The 13,916-nt window shown below is 38.7% G+C and overlaps 1 long non-coding RNA gene and 1 pseudogene across 1 annotated transcript in view; one reads left to right on the top strand and one right to left on the bottom strand.

The window, feature by feature from the left end:
- LOC148106811 (uncharacterized) overlaps positions 1–13,916 on the top strand; it is a 140,947-nt gene that overhangs the window by 41,851 nt on the left and 85,180 nt on the right. The window lies entirely within an intron of this gene.
- LOC123786863 (large ribosomal subunit protein eL31 pseudogene) lies at positions 4,691–5,119 on the bottom strand (annotated as a pseudogene).

Here is a 13,916-nt window from a genome sequence, read left to right on the forward strand (position 1 = left end):
GTGTGACAGCCCTGACTCCCATGATGAGTAGAGCCTCCTGGCCTGCCTGGCTCTTAACACGAGACACCCCAGCTTTGCAAACTGCTGACTTCCATGAAGCTCTGTTTCCCACCATACTTCGGCTCTGTTTGTTGGACTCCGCTTTTCATCTTCTCTGTGACTTTAGCCAGGAAGGAATAGCAGCTTCTGGGCAGCATGCCCTGAGAAAGGCTATTCCCTCAGGAGCAGCACTTTTTCTGCTTCTCATTTTCAAATGTTCCTGCTTTAAATCTTCCTTCCCTTCCCCACCATGGCATGCAGGTTCCTTCTCAATCTATACAATCTATGACAGAAACTGGTAGTTCCTTGCAATCTGTAACACCGACTCGTAGTACATGTATACCACAGAAGGAAAAAATGCCAAGAGATATCAAGATAATCACGACTGCTGTGTTGGAAAAACAGAAACAAAACAAAAAACTCATAAAGAGCAAAGAGGAATTTCCAAGAGCTTCTGATAACCCTGACCTAGAAGAAATTATACTGAAATGTACTCATGGAAAATTTCACCCAGAAAGTAATGTGCAACTGTGAAATCAAATGCAATGCTTCTAACACGAGACAACCAAGTATTTAATTAACTTTTGACTCCCCCAATAATGTGAACGTTCTGGTGTGTGTTTACTGGAAAGCTTTGAGTGGGGAGATTTTACTTTTTACTTCTCCACGGTGAGTTTTTAGTCCAAATAAATGTTAAAATGTGCAGTGGCAGCTTTAAATTGATAAACATTAAATACAGAGGAGCCTCATTTTACAAAACGTGTATTCCTGAAAAGTTTTGTATACTAGATACAATTCGGGAAAACTTGGTCACATCTTAATGGCACAGCAGGAGCAGGCTGTTTAAAGGAACTCTGTGTGCAGTGAAATTTTTTTCTTTTTTGGTAACATGAATAATCTCTTAATATACCTATTTTGTGAGTTTCAGTTTCTTAAGGCATGGGGCCTCTACATTTTTCTTTTACGTCAGTAATTTCATAGGAGAACGTTGAAGGAATGGCAATTCCAGTTTTAATTATTCGTTGATTGATCCGAAAGCAAACATCCATAAGAATGCTTTCTCTTAGGGTTGACACTACTTAGTCAAGTTTCTTAAGAGTCTCAAGTTGCATTTGAATACTTCCCCAAATCTTTGCCTATAGTATCTGGCCTTCATTTTTTTGCTGCAGAAAAATTCTTCACTGAAAGCTTTTAAGTAGTCACAACAGTCTTTTTCACGAGTAAAATGAATCTAGACAGGAATGCAGCATGGCTTTTGAAACACGCATGGGTATGTGCTAAGATTTCAGCACTTGTCTGGGTGGAGAAGTGTGCTAGCAGGGTCTCTGAGAAAAGGGGTCTAGGATAATTTAATTTCGCACCCATTAACTTAGCCAACAGATATTTGTTAAACATCTACCAAGAGCTAGGCACTGTAGGTGTTTAACATTTCCTGCCTTCCCAGGGAAAACACCAGAACGGAGGTAATAGAACACTAAGCTGGGAGAAGGGAAAAAAGGGGCCAGGTCAGTATTTCCCCCACCCTGCACACACACACTGTGTTAGGTCAGTGCTGATTTATCACTGCCACAGCTCAGAGAATGTTCAAGTTGTAAAGAAGTTTTGAAATCCCCAGCCAACAGCTTCCTTTGTACAGAGAAGCAAACTGAAGTACGGTGCTGAGAAATGACTTGGTCAGTGTCACGTGATGAGGAAGTAATAGAGCCCGAGCAAAACTCATAATAATAGTATCCATCTCATAGGGCTATTAAGAGGATTAAATTAAGTTCATATTTATAGAGTGCTTAGAATGGTGCTTGGTCCTAAGTAAGCATGATACTAGTATCTGTTAAATAATGACCGCCACAACGCTCATAGGACCATGCTGCATCTTAAGCAGATCGAATCTGACCCATTTTATTCTTTCCTGATGCCTTCAGAGGCTTACACAGGCTTTCTGAAACTTGGAGGCTCAGGGAAGGAGCTTGCCTCATTTTGGTGCAGTCAGACTTGTTCATAGGAAGGGAGTCAGATAAAGGGGGTCTCAGGGTTAGACTCTGGAAGCTTAGAAGGCCACGCGTACAAGAACCACACCCACATATCCTGGATTATGCAGGTCATTCTTGATTTTACCTTTTATTGTGTCATAAGCATATTTGCCCTTTTCAAACCACATGTAATGGTTTTTTTTTTTTTAATCAACTCTCTTCCAGTGTTGCTCAGTGAGATGGATGCTTCATAATTCTTACTTTGTTTGACCCCCAGGCAGTGTTTGACTGTTTTGATTATCCCCTCCTGCTTAAAGAATGGTTTCTGTGCCTCCACATTCTTTATCTTTTTCTCCCATCTCTCTGGCCAGCCCTCCTCTCCCCTCCTGTCCCCTCCCATCTCCTCTCTTCCCCTCCTTTCTCCTCCCCTCTTCTCTCCCCTCTCTCCCTCCCATGGAAAATTTCAAATGCACCCAAAAGCAGAATATTATTGTTCTTCTCTGTGAGGTTATGCCATGAACTCAGTATACAGTTAGGTTTGTTTGCTTTGTTTTGCTTTCCGTTTTTATGAGTTGTTGTTAAAAATTACTTTTGTCTTATAATTATGTAAAATATATTTCTGTAGTTATGAAAGAAAATCTACAAAACAAGGCCTAGTCACAGAAGTATAGCTTCTGTCTTTGTCTCTCCTACCATGTTTCCTCTTTCTCTCTAGAGGTGGCCATTTAAATTTTTGTTTTTAGTTAATTCTTCCATTTAAAAAATACATTATGTATTATTCAGGTTTTACCCTCATCTTTACACCTGTGTTTACATCTGTGTGCCTGCCCTCCTCTGTACACACGTACTGCTGTCAAGTCATATTGAATGAATTGTTTGAAATTGTGCTGTGTGTGTGTGTGTGTGTGTGTGTGTGTAAACCTCTCCTGCCTAATTTCTTGCCTTTAACCCATCTTTACACCTGTGTTCACATCTGCCTCCCAGTCCCCCCACCCCCAATACTGGACTTCAACCATACGCAAGTATTTGATAAGTTCCAATATACTATGCTTCCTATTGCCTTGGAGCTTTCTCAAGTGCTGTCATTTCACACAAAACCCTGCTTAGGAAGAGTTCAAGGGAGAAGGAGAGGAAAGGGTGTGGGGAAACAGACAGTGGCACACATCGCTAGCATGGTGCACGTAGTACAACCTCTATAATGGGCGAGCCTATGCATTTCAGCTGGTTCTCGGGCCTTATTTACCAGTGACACTGCACATGTACACAATTTATATATGGATGTATCTACGTGTAAATCTGTCTCTATTGCTATTGTTTGAATAGCAAGAGTCCAAGTGTTCTGCCACTATGTAAGCTACATAAATAACCTATGGAACATCCACAAGATAGAATAAGATACAGCTGAAAAAAATAATGAGGTTGATCACGGATCATTGGATATTGGAGGATCTCTAGGATATGCTGCCAAGTGTATAAAACCACGCTACCTCTGGCATAAGAAAGGGTGGGGAGGATAAGACTCTGTGTTCATAAATGCTTTCTTTTTATAAAGAAACACTGAAGGATAAGAAAGAAAATAATACACATAGCTGCCTATGGGGAGGAAAAGGATGGATGGGGCAGGTTTCATAAGTTTCACAAACTTATGAAAGAAGGAGAGGAATTAGAATTGAAAGGAAAGGGATTGGAGAGAGTATTGGCAACTCCTTTGAGGAATTTTGCTGCAAAGCAAATGTAAAATTCTATTTACAAAATGAAGCTTAAAGTTTTCATGACTTTCATCAGATTCAGTATTTAACTTCTTTCATAATGCTTAGTATTTTATTTTTCTTAATGTATTTTCTAATTATAGAATGTCAAGAAAATATAGTTGTTTTTTTTTAACAACTCTCTCTTAGAGGCCCTGATGCCCTCCACTTTACCCCAAGGCACTATGCAAATATCACTTCCTATGTGTGCCCTACTATGAAAAAGGTAGGAAGTGCTGCCTTACAGAATGGTGCTTGAGGGGGGGCTCTCCATACATGGGTAACATAACTCACTGCAGGGTCTTTGGAAGGTCAGAGCAAGTGCCAGATGTCATTTGAGTAAGGATCCGGGGATCTCTTACAAAGAACTGCAGAGAGGACTGTAGAAGCTGACATTAGTCCCAGAGGTATTCTGACCCTCAAGGCGAATAGTGGAGATGAGGGCAGCACAACCTTTAGAAAAAGGTGCCCCAAGAAGATAGAGATCCCACCATTGTGACTTGGGGGTTGTGGGCAGACTCAAAGGTCATGAGATTTTATAAAAAGTTCTTATGTAGAGTTCAACATTTTTTCATGAGAATATACTGTTTCAGCCAAATTGACAATTTTCCCCAATCCAGGTTAGGCAAGTCCCAGCCTAATGAGATTTGGTCCCATTCTCTGTGAATGAGGGATTGGGGTGGGGGAAGTGAAAAACAGGTCTCTGGGTGGAAATCTAGGCTCAATGAAGCAAACATCCTAATTTTTGTTTTAATATTAAAACAAATTATTAAAGTCTGATCAATGAAGTGAATTAACACCACCAAACAATACATAGGGCTCAGTCCTTTTGTTTCTAAGATGAGTGGATGGTACAATATGTTATAAGAGGGTGAATTTCTTTTCTTTTCTTTTCTTTTTTTTTGCAGTTTTATACCTTTATTTGACAATCAGTGATTAGTTCTCATCCACATTAACTGTGTGTAGATGTTTGAAAGTGGTGACAGGTACATAGGGAGCCAACGTGTAGAGCTTATTTGGTGAGTCCTCGTCCTCATTATGTTTTCTGGACAGCCACACATGGATACAGTACGGAGCGTGCCTTATCCCTTTGGCCCACACAGCGTTGTTGAGCCTGGTGTCAGTGCGCACATCTGGAGTTCCCATCTACTCCATGGCACATTTCCGGATCTCTTTGAGCGCCCGAGGGGTACACTTCTAGAAACCCACTCCATGGATGTGCTTGTGAATGATGATGGTGTATTCTTTGGTCACTACCTTGTTGATGGCAGAATGGCCCTTCTTCTCACCACCCTTCTTTGCGGGAGCCATTCTGCCGGGCCCTGGTTGCAAAGGAGAAAGTGAATTTCTTGTACAGAAGTGCATTTATAAGTAGAGGTAGCCAATAGTTTTTGCGCCTGCCTCAACCTCTGGCATTGTGAGGGCCAGGTTTTTGGTTTGTTTTGTTAACTGGTGTATGCCATTCATTAGAACAACTCTGGGCTTAGAATAGATATTCAATAAACATTTGTTGAAGGAAGGCATAAAGAAAGATTTTATGCTTGAAAGGCTTCTTGCAATGTCTGATCAAGACTTTTTAGAAGATCATCTCTTCAAATTCTCGATGTCTCCATTGATGAGAAACTTTATTCAAAATATAAAATCATTGTTTGCAATTCAAAATATACAATAGTTAAAACTATGTAAGGAACTCAACAGCTTTTTTATTTCATTGACAAATGTAATACTGAATTTTTGTTAATAAGTGTATTTTGGTATCCAATGGAATATTTTCACACAAAATTATTAAAAGTAATGTAGAATGTCTATGCATTCTTAGAGCAATCAGTATGCAGCTATCTTGTGCCACCACTAAAATGACATATTGTCATAAAATAGACAGAAGTGTCCAATATAGAAGAGGACAGAGATTGGGGCCAATGCTTGAAGATGTGCCAGCTAGAAGCCTCTACCTGGATGCTGGTCTGCTCCCAACAACTGCTACCTTGAGTGTAGGAATTGGGGGAGGGGCATGGCTGTCCATGTCATTGCATACTGTGTTCTGTTCCTGTGCTCCAGTTGGGATACAGAGCTGTAAGAGCTGCTGCTTGGACTACGATAAAGATTAGGCCTGACTGTGACCCTTGCTCCAGGTGTAATATCCCACATATAGATTATCTCTGCAAAACAGGGTGTCTGCTGGAACTCCTTAATAGTAGAACATTCTAGAGCAGCACTATTCAATAGAGATATAACAGCCATGTATAATTTAAATGATCGTCGCATCACCAAAGTACAAAGAAACAGGGAAACTAATTTTAATATTATATTTTATTTAAAGCAATATATTTGAAATTTATGAACATAATATAAAATTATTAGTAAGAGTTTGAGAGTCTTTTTTTCATATTAAGTACTTGAAATCTGGTGTATGTTTTACATTTGCAGCACATCTCGATTCTGATGTTAGAATTTCAGTGGTTAAAGTGAAATGTAGTCATCAAAATAATGAACGTGTAACAGAAAAATATTTCACATTGCTTCAGTTTTTTAATTAATTTATTTTTTTGGAGTTTGTTTGTTTGCTTGTTTGTTTAATTTGTCAGAGAGACAGAGAGCACAAGGGGGGAGCAGGCAGAGGGAGAAGCAGGCTCCCTGCTGAGCAAGGAACCTGGCGCAGGACTGGATCCCAGGACCTGTGGGACTCCATCCCAGGACCGTGGGATCATGACCTGAACCGAAGGCAGATGCTTAACTGACTGAGCCACCAAGGCATCCCTGCTTCAGCTTTTTAATAAGATTTATTTATTTATTTATTTATTTGAGAGAGAGAGAGAGCATGTGTGAGCAGGGGGAGGGACAGAGCGAGAGAGAGGGTCCCGAAGCAGACTCCCTGTTGAGTGTGGAGCCCGACCCTGATGTGGGGCTCCATCCCAGGACCCTGAGATCATGACCCGAGTGGAAATCAAGAGTCGGCCACTTAACTGACTGAACCACCCGGGTGCCCACATTGCTAGAAGTTTTAAAATTCAAATTAATCAAAATCAAATACAGTGAAATAAAACAAAAATCTTAATTTCTCTGGGGGAGTAGCCACATGTCAGGTGTTCAAAAGCCACATGTAGCCGGTGACCACCACAGTAGACAGCACAGACCTGCAGCATTTCCATTGTGTGGGACATTGTAGCTCTGGCAGTGTCATCCCTGTAACTGAAAATCAGTCATAAACGTCATCCAGAAGACAGATATATTATGAATTATTGTTTAGCTATTAACATAATAACTTAAAAAGTAACTTTAAAAAAATGTCAAAAACATATTTCTTAGAAAAAAGTTTCCTGACCTTTAAAATACTGACTTTTATCTTTTATCTTTTACAATTCACTTTTGGAAAGTCTCCAAAACTACAAGATAGCTAAAAGATCCAAACTGTAGTAGTTGAGTTGTACCACAAGAGGACCTGCAAAGACAAGTTGAGCTCAAATTTCAGCCACGCTGATATTATTAAACTGAAGTGTAATTAGGAAAACATCTCACTGTCAGTATTAATATTCTCATATATGCCTTCATTAAAATCTAAAAAGGTAATCCATTTTAATCTAATTTTAATAGTACATGGTACGGGGGTTCTAAATGGCGAACTGAGGCTACAAAAAGTGCCATTTTGGCAGGAATTAGGAGACAGTATATTATGGTTAAGAACATGGGGTATGAAGTCATACAGGCCAAAGTCAAGTTGTGGTTTGACTCCACACCAGCTTTATGACCTCAGGCAAGTCTCTTCATCCTAAAATAGAACTAATTATACTACCTATATCGTAGAATCTTTTGAGGATTAAATGCAATAGAAGGGGGAATGAAGCATGAGAGACTCTGGACTCTGGGAAACAAACTGAAGGCCTCGGGGAGGGGGGATCAGGATAGGCCGGTGATGGGTAGTAAGGAGGGCACATATTGCATGGTGCACTGGGTGTTATACACAAACAATGAATCATGGAACTTTACATCAAAAACCAGGGATGTACTGTATGGTGACTAACATAATATAATAAAAAATATTATTTAAAAAAATAAATGCAATATCACATAAAGTGCTTATCACAATGTACATCATAAGTACTCAAAAATGTTAGTTGTTATGGTTATTAATTGTTATTAGCTCTTAATCCTCTCACGATTTATAACATTTTTTGGGGTACAGAAGGAACATTGCTTTAATCCTACCATAGTTTGTAATGTAACTCTGTATAAGTAGTGACAGGAGGACTTATGTACAGTAGTGAATCAAAACAGAAAGTGACTATATTATGTGGGTAAGGGGTCCAGCCTTGCCTGGCTCCAGCCCACATTTGCTTTTCCCAGACTAGGATTGAATCAAGTTCCTTGACCCCTTCCAAGTACCTGTTTCTGTCCTAGGATCAGTTTCCCTGGCTACTAACTATATAGTTCCCACTCACTTCCCTCAGAGCTGCACCTTTTTGAACTTTGATGTTTGCTACCATTTTCCCTGCTGTGACCTTGACCTTGCCCCTTGGCTTTCCCCTCTTAGCCTGCTTCAGATAAACATCTTTCCTAGTTTGATCTGGCATCTTCCTGTTTAATCTTACTTCAATCAGCAGTGCTCCCACTCCTCCTCTCTAAGCAAGAACTTGCTGAGACAGAACAAAAGAGCTCTGACTGCAGAATGCAGTGAGTCACTTTAACTCATTTATAACGATATTTGTTGAATCAGATAATAGTATGTGCCTTCAGAATTGGTCATGTGTGCATTTTGGATTTGCAATATTCTGTTAAATGTATAATACTTAATGTAAATATGCACATCTTTATACCTCCACCTCACAACCCAAGCAGGTACTCGTTCCCTCTATTCTTTGCTAGATTTGCCCCCATAGCACTTATAAGCATCTGAGAAACTGGACATTTTAGTTATATTTGTTGTCTGTCTCCCTTACAAGAAGGTAAGCTTCATGAGAGCTGAGAATTTTGTCTCTCTTCTTCACTGTTTTATCCCTGGTATCTAAAACAGTGACTGTTCCAGGGTAGGAGCTCCATAGGTATTTGTCGTATGACTAACAATGCAGATAAATAAGAGAGTGTGCCACCAGTGGATCAGAAATTATGAGGGATTCCTGGAAGATACAAAGCAGACAGGATCAGATAGACAAGAAGAAAAGACACTACATCCCAAAACACATGTGGGAGATGAGTGCTGAAGTAAGAACAAATCCGAAGAACCACCAGTAACATTCACTAAAGGACTACATTAGAATCGTAGGACTAGTTGCCCTTCTTTCTCAACCCCTTTCAAAATACCCTCCCATTCCTATGGAACTGAAGGCTGCCACACATTTAACCACAGGGGCAAAAAAATGAAACTGCACTTTACAAAACTGAACAAGCCACCTAGGAACTGCAGTGAGTATGGATATAGGAGTCAGAGAGAAGTAGAACAGAACTTGAGGTAGCTATGGCCTTCATGACAGACCCAGGAAGGTGGGATGGGAAGGAAAGATAGTTCTACTCAAAAGAGAAACATCGGTGGTCTACTTTAGGTTGACGTACCTTTAAGCAAAGGTGCCCAAAGCCATGCTTCATGTGCTATCCCACTATATAGAGCTGAGCTCACAGAACCTCCCATTCACCAGAGCAGCCTGTCGGGGAAACATATCTACACAACTGCAGAGAAAAACCATGCTAGCTACATATATTTGGAGCCTAGTCCTTCATTTATAAACATGAATCAACAGCCAGCTACCACTGGAAAAAGAAAGGCTGATCCCAGAAGAAATAGGAGTAATGCAGGCAGCACACAAGGAATAAAGCAATAACAATAAAACTTCTTCAGAGACATTTGAAAAGATATTGCACCCAATAAACAAAATAGGCTTCACTGCAAAAGAAAAGGTCAGAGAATAAGGAGTTCTTGGAAATTGCATTTTTACCAAAATAAGGAAAGTGTAATAAAAGGGTTAAATAACAGAATGTACATGACTGAAGACCAGATTAGTGCTCTGGACAATAAAATCAAAGATAAAAAAATGAAAAGTGAAAAAACCTGATAAACCGAAGAAATGAAAATTTTAGACAAAAATTAATCAGTTATGGTCAATTGATCTAGGAAGTTCCCTCTCCATTTAATAAGAGGTAACATAGTGAGTTGGAAGAAACAATAATAGAGGTAAGTGTTGGTGAGATGCAGAGAAAAAGGAACCCTCGTGCACTGTTGGTGGGAATGCAAACTGGTGCAGCCACTGTGGAAAGCAGTCTGGAGGGTCCTCAAAAATTAAGAAGAAGACTACCCTGGGGCACCTGGGTGGCTGAGTCAATTAAGTGTCTGCCGTCAGCTCAGGTCATGATCCCAGTGTCCTGGGATCCAGCCCGGTGTTGGGCTCCCTGCTCAGTGGGGAGCCTGCTTCTCCCTCTGCCTCTCCCTCTCCCCCTGCTCATGCTCTTTATCTCTCTCTCTCTCTCTCTCTAAATAAATAAATAAATAAATAAATAAATAAATAAATAAATAAATAAAATCTTTAAAAAAAAAAGACTACCCTAATTATACTACTGGGTATTTACCCAATGAATACAAAAACACTAATTTGAAGGGATAGATGCCCCCCTATGTTTATTGCAGCATTATCTACGATAGTGAAGATATGGAAGCAGCCCAAGTGTCTATGGATAAACTGAATGGATGCAGAAGAAGTGGTATATATATACAATGGAATATTATTCAGCCATAAAAAGATTGAAATCTTGCCCTTTGCAACAACATGATTGGATCTAGAGAGTGTAATGCCAAGTGAAATAAGTCAGTCAGAGAAAGACAAATACCATGTGTGGAATTTAAGAAACAAAACAAATGAAGAAGGAAAAAAAGAGACAAATCGAGAAATAGACTCTTAACTATGGAGAACAAACTGATGATTACCAGAGGGGATGTTAATGGGGGGGATGGGTGAAATTGGTGAACAGGAGTAAGGGTACACTTATCTTGATGAGCACTGAGTAATATATGGAATTGTTGAATCACTATATTGTACACCTGAAACCAATTTAACACTGTAAAGTATACTGGAATTAAAATTTAAAGAAAACCCAAACAACCCCTTCTGACAAAGTCTAGTTGTATACCATGAAGAGATACATCTAGAAAAAGGCCAAATGAATAAACTGACACTGAGAAGTTGAAAATAAAGAGATAGAAAGAAATATCAGGCAAATGCTTTTTTTTTCTTTTTAAGAAAAACCATGTAAGACTATATTAATACAAGATATAATTTAAGGCCAAATGCCAAATGTGGGGTACAAAAAAACAGAATAAAATGAGACGTGGAGATCTATCTTATATTGATACAAGCTATCTTCCTCCAAGAAGATGTAACATAATAAACTTTTCTGTATCTACCAGTATCATTCTGAAATGCCTAGAGCAAATACTGTTACACATATAGTAAACTTTAACATTTCTTTCTCAGAAACTAATAGATCAAACAGACAAAACATAATTAAGATGAGAAAAGATAGACCAGAATTAAGAAGTATATATATTCATTATATATATATGAATTGAATGTATTATATATGAATTATATATATATATAACATATACATATATGCATTTATATTCATTCTTATATATAATGATTCAGTCTATATACATATTCATTCTTAATATATATGTAATATATATGTATCATAGAAAGACTTCACATTCTTTTCAAGCAAGTATAAAGCATTTACAAGGGTTAGTGATGAATTTGGCTGCAAAGGAAAAGACAATAAAGTCTTCAAAGTAGAAATTAAGCAAGTGATTTTCTCTCACCACAGTATAGCAACATAAAGAATTTAATAAGATGTAAAAAAATCATCTGTGTATGAGTTTCTTGTTGCAGCTGTAACAAATTACCACATAATTAGTAGCTTAAAATAGATTTATTATCTTACTGCTCTGGAGGTCAAAAATACAAAATAGGTATTATGGGGCTAAAATCAAGGGGCAGTAGAGCTCCATTCCTTCTGGAGGCTCTAGGGAAGAATACTTGCCTTGCTTTTTCCAGCTTCTAAAGGCTGCCTGAATCACTCATACCTCTGCTTTTGTCACTTCATGTTCTCCAACTTTTCTGCATCCCTCTTTTATCTTTTAAGGACCATTGTGATTTCAGTGGACCATCCCTATCTTAAGATACCTAATTTAATCACATCTGTAAAGTTCTTTTTGCCAAGTAAGGTAATAGGTTCTGGGGGTTAAGATGTGGACATGTTTGGGAGTAGGGCATTATTGTGTCCGTCACAACCTGGACATGAAAAGACACCCTTGGATAACTGAAAGTGCAAATTACTTACAAACGAAAAACGGTGTTATATATCCAAACCTATGGTATGCTTAAAAGTTGAACCAAGAACAAAGTATAGCACTGAATGTATCTATGAGAAAACAAGAAATATTGGAAGAAAAAAAATTAAGTGCTCAATTCAACAAGGTAGAATCAATAGAAAAGCCCCAAGAAATCAGAAAGAATTGATACAGATAATACAATAGAAAAACATTGAAACAAGTCAACAATACACTAAATTAAATCAATGAAACTGAAATCTGATTTTGGAAAGAACAAGGGAAAAAAACCCTTTGACAAGTGAAATTATGAAAAAAACAAACAAATAACATTAAGAGTGAGAAAGTGGAAAAAAAGAATGAGAAAGTGGGCTAATGAAAGGTCTAGAGGATATTTAAAAATTTATAAGAGGAATTCTATGTCTAATGTTATACCCTACTTTTAAACTCTAGGAAATGGATGGTTATCTATTTATCTATATAACTCAAGAAGTAGTAGAAAATTTAAATTAAAAATGGCAATGTAAGAATCTGAGAAGATATTTAAAAAAATTTATCTTCCCAATGAACTTGACTCAGATGATTTTATAGTTGAGTTCCATCAAGCCTTCCATAGATATGTGATTAGAGTGTTATACAAACTGTACCCGTCATATAACAAAAGTAAAAAGCTTTCAAATTCATTCTCTGTAACCACTGCCTGCACTCCCCCATACAAGCACACTTCCTGTTTCTCCTTTTTTCTGTCCCCCTATACATTCGTTAGATCACTATTCAGTGGTTACATTATTATGATACTGGGGATATTAATGTATATGTTTTTTTTTTTTTAAGTTTTCTTCTCTCTGCAACACCTGTTTCCTCCAGCCTTTTCCCTCTGTTTGCTTGTTTTGGTCTCTCTCTTTCATGTTAGAGTTTCCTCAGATATCTGTGGTCTTTGGGTATCTATTCACATTTACATGGGAGGCACCAAAAAGATTACTAGAGAATGCTGAGTGTGCAGGCAGGGCTGTTTCATTGGGGTACCCCTGATTGTACCTTTAGACTCAGCATCTTTAGAGCTTTCTTCTTAGGCTAGTTGTATAGTACAAAGAAAAATTCTCCCATCTCCTGCCTGGAGTGTACAAACTGGCTGCTGGTGTTCTGGGAACCCAGTTGGTAAAAAAGCCTGTGAGTCTCAACACTCAGTGCTCAGAGACTTGTACTTAATGTCAGTTTCCAGTGTGTTATCCTCACCCTCATCTGTGCATATGTCTTCCTGTCCAGACATCATTTGTCTAATTCTCTCCCCAGGCTATACCTTTGGCTTCTGAGCAAGCTGGGGAATGGTCGTCAGTCATGCAGGTGTAGTTCTGGGGTCTACCTGCTTCATAGGCAGACGTACCAGCACTTTTCATGTTTTCAGTCTTTCTTATGTCCCTCTTTCCAGAAGTACCTGGTATAGTCAATTCCTGGGATTTAGGGAGGCTCTTCAGTACAATTCAGGTGGTTTCTTGGCTTCTCCTATTACCTGTTTAAGATTCAGGTTTCTTGTGTTTGCTAAGTCGGGTACTCTGTTCTTTTGCTTTCTGAGTTCTAAAATATGGACTCTGTTGTCTCTTTCTTCTGCATGTGTGTTTCCATCTTTGATTTTATCATTTTTGTGGTATCTCACAAGGTGCTGTAGGCATATCGTGTTCAGCTCACCATCTTTTTCAAGCCCCACACTTTAACTACCGTATAACACTGTCTGGCAAGCTGGGCTGAGGAGTTAGTTGAGAGTACTAGAAAGTCATGATGAAATTGCCCTTCTAGCAAAATTATTCCCGGATGGAATGGGGGAGGGGATGGGTGGATAGGAAAGGGGTGATT

Source organism: Ursus americanus, chromosome X (genome assembly GCF_024610735.1).
Source record: "Ursus americanus isolate L20-20 chromosome X, mUrsAme1.1.p, whole genome shotgun sequence".
In the NCBI taxonomy this organism is placed as follows: Eukaryota; Metazoa; Chordata; class Mammalia; order Carnivora; family Ursidae; genus Ursus; species Ursus americanus.